Below are 5,000 nucleotides of genomic sequence, written 5' to 3'. Positions count from 1 at the left end.
TATATACATATATATATACATATATATATACATATATATACACATATATATATACATATATATATACATATATATATACATATATATATACATATATATATACATATATATATACATATATATATACATATATATATACATATATATATACATATATATATACATATATATATACATATATATATACATATATATATACATATATATATACATATATATATACATATATATATACATATATATATACATATATATATACATATATATATACATATATATATACATATATATATACATATATATATACATATATATATACATATATATATACATATATATATACATATATATATACATATATATATACATATATATATACATATATATATACATATATATATACATATATATATACATATATATATACATATATATATACATATATATATACATATATATATACATATATATATACATATATATATACATATATATATACATATATATATACATATATATATCATATGTTTATATATGTATATATGTATGTATATATGTATATACTTATATATACATATATATATACATATATTCATATATACATACATGTATACATTTATACATACACACACACACACACACACACACACACACACACACACACACACACACACACACACACACACACACACACACACACACATATACATTTTCTATAAGTTAGAAAATATTAGTCAGCCTGCTCGGGATGTATATTTTCTCTGCCTTTCATTTGTTTGGGAAATATTGAGTATTCCTTCGGCATAAGGCCTCTGAAAACATATCGAAAATAATGATAATCTTGGGAAACAAAATTCGCACCCAAGGCCCCTCGGGTTCAGCAGCTTTTGGGATGAGATAGATGACTTGAGATGATGGGCTTTGTCGAGGGTAAACATACACGGATGCTGAGGTCAAACATCTTGAGGAGGTGGGCGCGATAGCCAGTCTTTGCCAACTTTTTCTTACACTCTTTTCCATTTTCTCTGTGTATTATTAATATTTACTCATGCGTTATTATATTTTGGAGTCCTGCTTCCCCAGATTTTGTATGGGGATTTTTTCAGAATCCCATATTTCTTCCTTTGTTTACTTGTTTTCTCCATTTTTTTATAATCATGATTCTTGTCTGATTTTTTTTTCCCATTTTTCCTGTATACTATTTTTATTTCTTCCTTTTTTTTGCTCCTACCTAGATCCGTATCTCTATATATTTTCGTTCTCTACATTTTTGTGTGATTTTGTCACGATCTAGGATTACTATTTTTATCTCGAACATTCTGCAGTGGAAAATGCATAAATGTGCTGTGTCGCTTTTCTGATACCAACGATAATGTCTCGGCAGTCCCATTAAGTCTTCTTACGTTCTGTTTGCATTCATCGATCGTGTTATTTCGTATTTTTGGACTCCTGTTCCTCTGCCTAATCCGCCTTCCGAATCTTGTTAAAGCTAAGCAGTTAATATCCCAAGGACGATCGTATATGTTCCGTCAAAAGTCACGTCATAATAATGTCAGTTACAGATCTCGGTAATGTCGCAAAGCCGCCCTCGATTCAGTGGCTTATGACTCAGGGCGATCCAGGTCAGAGGCAGACTTGCTCCCCTCATTTGTGCATATTAATGAGGGAAGGAAGACGAAGTCACAATACGGAACCTGCTCTGGTGTTTGTTGTTGGGCTCAACTGGCTGAAGAGAGGGATTATATATATATATATATATATATATATATATATATATATATATATATATATATATATATATGTGTGTGTGTGTGTGTGTGTGTGTGTGTGTGTGTGTGTGTGTGTGTGTATGAATGTATGTATGTGTGTATGTATGTATGTATGTGTGTGTGTGTGTGTGTGTGTGTGTGTGTGTGTGTGTGTGTGTGTTTGTGCTTGTGTTTGTGTTTGTGTATGTGTATGCGTATGCGTATGTGTATGTGTGTCTGTGTATCTGTGCGTGTGTATATGATGTATTTATAATTTACAAAATATAGCAAGACAGAGGCAGACAGACAGAATGTATATTTCCATCCCTTCTTTCAACAGAGAAAATTGGGTACGAGAGAGATACACTTCTTAAGCTCAGAAAGAAAGTCTTGCTAAGTCCTTAATATTCCGAGGCCATCATTGGTTGGATCCTATTTACCGATGCCACTCAATTTTCACATCGAATTAGCTAGAATTTACACTGAACTAAGATAGCAACTTCGGATGGAGTAATTTGATAAATCTATTTCCTTGGGAAGTTGTCAGAGAGGCGTTTCGGAGACTTGCTCCTTTGATCCACACGGCGTTCTCATAAAAAGTTGAAATTTCTCAAACCTTACGATCAGCTGGGCGAACAAGGGGGAACTTGTGTATATTGCAAGCCTGTTTTTCCCTTTTCCCACAATTTATTAAAGCAAAATTTTCATATTTCAGAAAATGTCCGACAGTTGTCTTAAGAGAACGTTTTTATTTTTTTCTATTTTAAGTAAATTTTATATTTTAATAAATGTGTCCTTTCCTCAAGGAGAACGAAATTTCTCTCCTCTGTGTGCAAGTTTCAGTTAGAAGTTATAATTGTGTTTAAATTCAAGCATTTGGTTTACTGATTGTGTGTGTGTGTGTGTGTGTGTGTGTGTGTGTGTGTGTGTGTGTGTGTGTGTGTGTGTGTGTGTGTGTGTGTGTGTATGCATGCTTTGTGCGTTGTGCCTTCCCCCTTGTGCCCCTCCCCCGCACCCCTCGTTTGTCTCCGTTCGTTCGTTCGTGTTGTCCCCCCCCCTGTGTCCGACCCCACCACCCCCCCCCCCCCCCCTCCCCCCCACACACCCCCCCCCCCCCCCCCCCCCCCCCCCCCCCACCTCCCCCCTACCCCGCGCCGCCTCCGCTCTCCGCTTAGCGAGAGATATCCCCGTGAGATATCCGTTTTAAAGAGGTGGGTGGAGATGAAAAGCTAAAAAGAAAGGAGATTCGATGAGAGATTTATAACGTAGATAATAGTATTGCTGTGTAAACTCTACGGACCTGAGACCCCGCATTTAAATAACTTATATCACAAGAAACAGGAATTTAAGAGAAAATATTTTGCTGTCACCACAGGTTTGTAGTTTTAGCTTGGTAAAGTCTTTATACTGATGATTATATCTAGTTATATATTAATCCCTGAGAGAGAATACATTAAATAGATTAGATATTTTCAGAGACGCTAATGAAGGGAGTAGTTGCAATTGTCCATTTTTTTATCGCTTCTTCCTAAAATGATTTTCTGTCTGTCTGAGTCGCCTAACTAAGCAAGAAGACGAATTTAAGCACTTCCGGTCGCCAATTAAGTAAACCGGAGATTGCCAATACTCCAGGCAATATCTCAAGCAGTCCTCGTCCTTCGGTTTGTTGTTTTTTCATATCGTTCATTGGGCTTCACATATTTATTTTCGAAATATATGCGTGCGTGTCGAGATATTGCAGAGAATGGAATGATTTCTTCTCGCTTTATATTCTGCAATTGCATTCATGTCCATTACTCGTGTCTCCGATGCGGTTCGACGGGGATCGCCTAGTGACATATTTAAATTATATTTATGAGAGAAAGCAAAGGAAAGGGATGTTTTTTTTTACGACTGAGTGTTTTAAGCATAGTAGAAGAGAAGCAAGGCAAAAAGAATGATGGGAGAGAAGTGAATAGAATTAAAAGAGAGAGAAAGAAAGGAGAAAGAGAGAAAATAGAGTGGAATTAAAGAGAAAAGAGGAGTGTACCACAAGACATACGACGAGCGTAAAGCATTTGACGCTACCTTCAAGATGCTAATGTAATTTCTCCCCCGAGAGTTTCCATTCATCCCAAGACGCGAGACCAATGATCTGTGAGCATCATCGGTGCGTAAACAAAGACCGATTAGGACTTTGTAAGAGGTTCAGGAGGGGGAGGAGGGAGGACGTAGGTAAGAGGTTCAGGGGGAGGAGGGAGGAGGGAGGAGGGGGGTAAGAGTCTCAGGGGGGAGGGGGAGGAGGGAGGAGGGGGGTAAGAGTCTCAGGGGGGAGGGGGAGGAGGGAGGACGGAGGTAAGAGGTTCAGAGGGAGGAGGGAGGAGGGGGTAAGGGTTTCAGGGGGGAGGGGGAGGAGCGGGGTATTTTGTTTATCTTTTCGTGAAGGGAAGAGTTTAGTTTCTCGTTCGGAGATTGCTCAGATTTTAGTTTTGTTATTTTCTCTATATCTATCTATCTATCTATCTATCAGTCTATCTATCTATCTATCTATCTCTCTATCTCTCTATCTCTTTATTTATGCGTACGTGCATGCGCATGTTTGTATGTATTAATAAATGCACTAATGTATGCATGTGTTTATTTAACACACTCACGCACTCACTCACACTCATCCACCCATACCGTATTTTTCGTTTATCTTCTTAATATATACACAAATCTTCAGCAATGATTATATGTTTGTACGCATGCGCGAATGTGTATAGATATAAATGTTATGTATGCATATATTTGAATATACATACAAACTTGCATTCTTGCGCATAGTATTGCCCTGCCATGATGATTGCATAAAAGGGAAATATTCCGCAAAATATTAGACTGTTTGTTCAGTTTCCGCCGAGGATCTGTCGTTTACATGGACTCCAAACCTGATTTATTACTTTGGGAAGAGGAAGAGTGAACCAGGAACGATTAGAGATGATTGATAGTGTTGATAAGATGGAGTGACGGAGGGAGCTGGAATATAGTGCTGTGGAGGAAAAATACGATGGGGAGTTTAAGAGCGGTATGGGAGGCTCCCCTACTCCTTTGCGAATGAAGTACTATTTTGGGGTGTACTTCCTGGTGTTATTTTTGCTGTTTCTTATTCTCTCTCTTTCTCTTTTATTCTGTCTATCTCCCTCGTTTTCTCTCTCTCTCTCTCTCTCTCTCTCTCTCTCTCTCTCTCTCTCTCTCTCTCTCCCTCCCTCCCCCCTCCCTCTCTCTCCCTTC

General features: G+C 37.4%; 1 protein-coding gene across 1 annotated transcript in view; it reads left to right on the top strand.

The window, feature by feature from the left end:
* Positions 1-5,000, top strand: part of LOC122257932 (multiple PDZ domain protein) — a 618,627-nt gene that overhangs the window by 559,641 nt on the left and 53,986 nt on the right. The window lies entirely within an intron of this gene.

Source organism: Penaeus japonicus, unplaced genomic scaffold, assembly GCF_977035675.1.
Source record: "Penaeus japonicus unplaced genomic scaffold, GWHDUDI00000001_assembly GWHDUDI00000014, whole genome shotgun sequence".
Taxonomy (NCBI): domain Eukaryota; kingdom Metazoa; phylum Arthropoda; class Malacostraca; order Decapoda; family Penaeidae; genus Penaeus; species Penaeus japonicus.
Note: the sequence above shows the minus strand (reverse complement) of the source record. Positions and strands in the feature narration are given on the sequence as shown.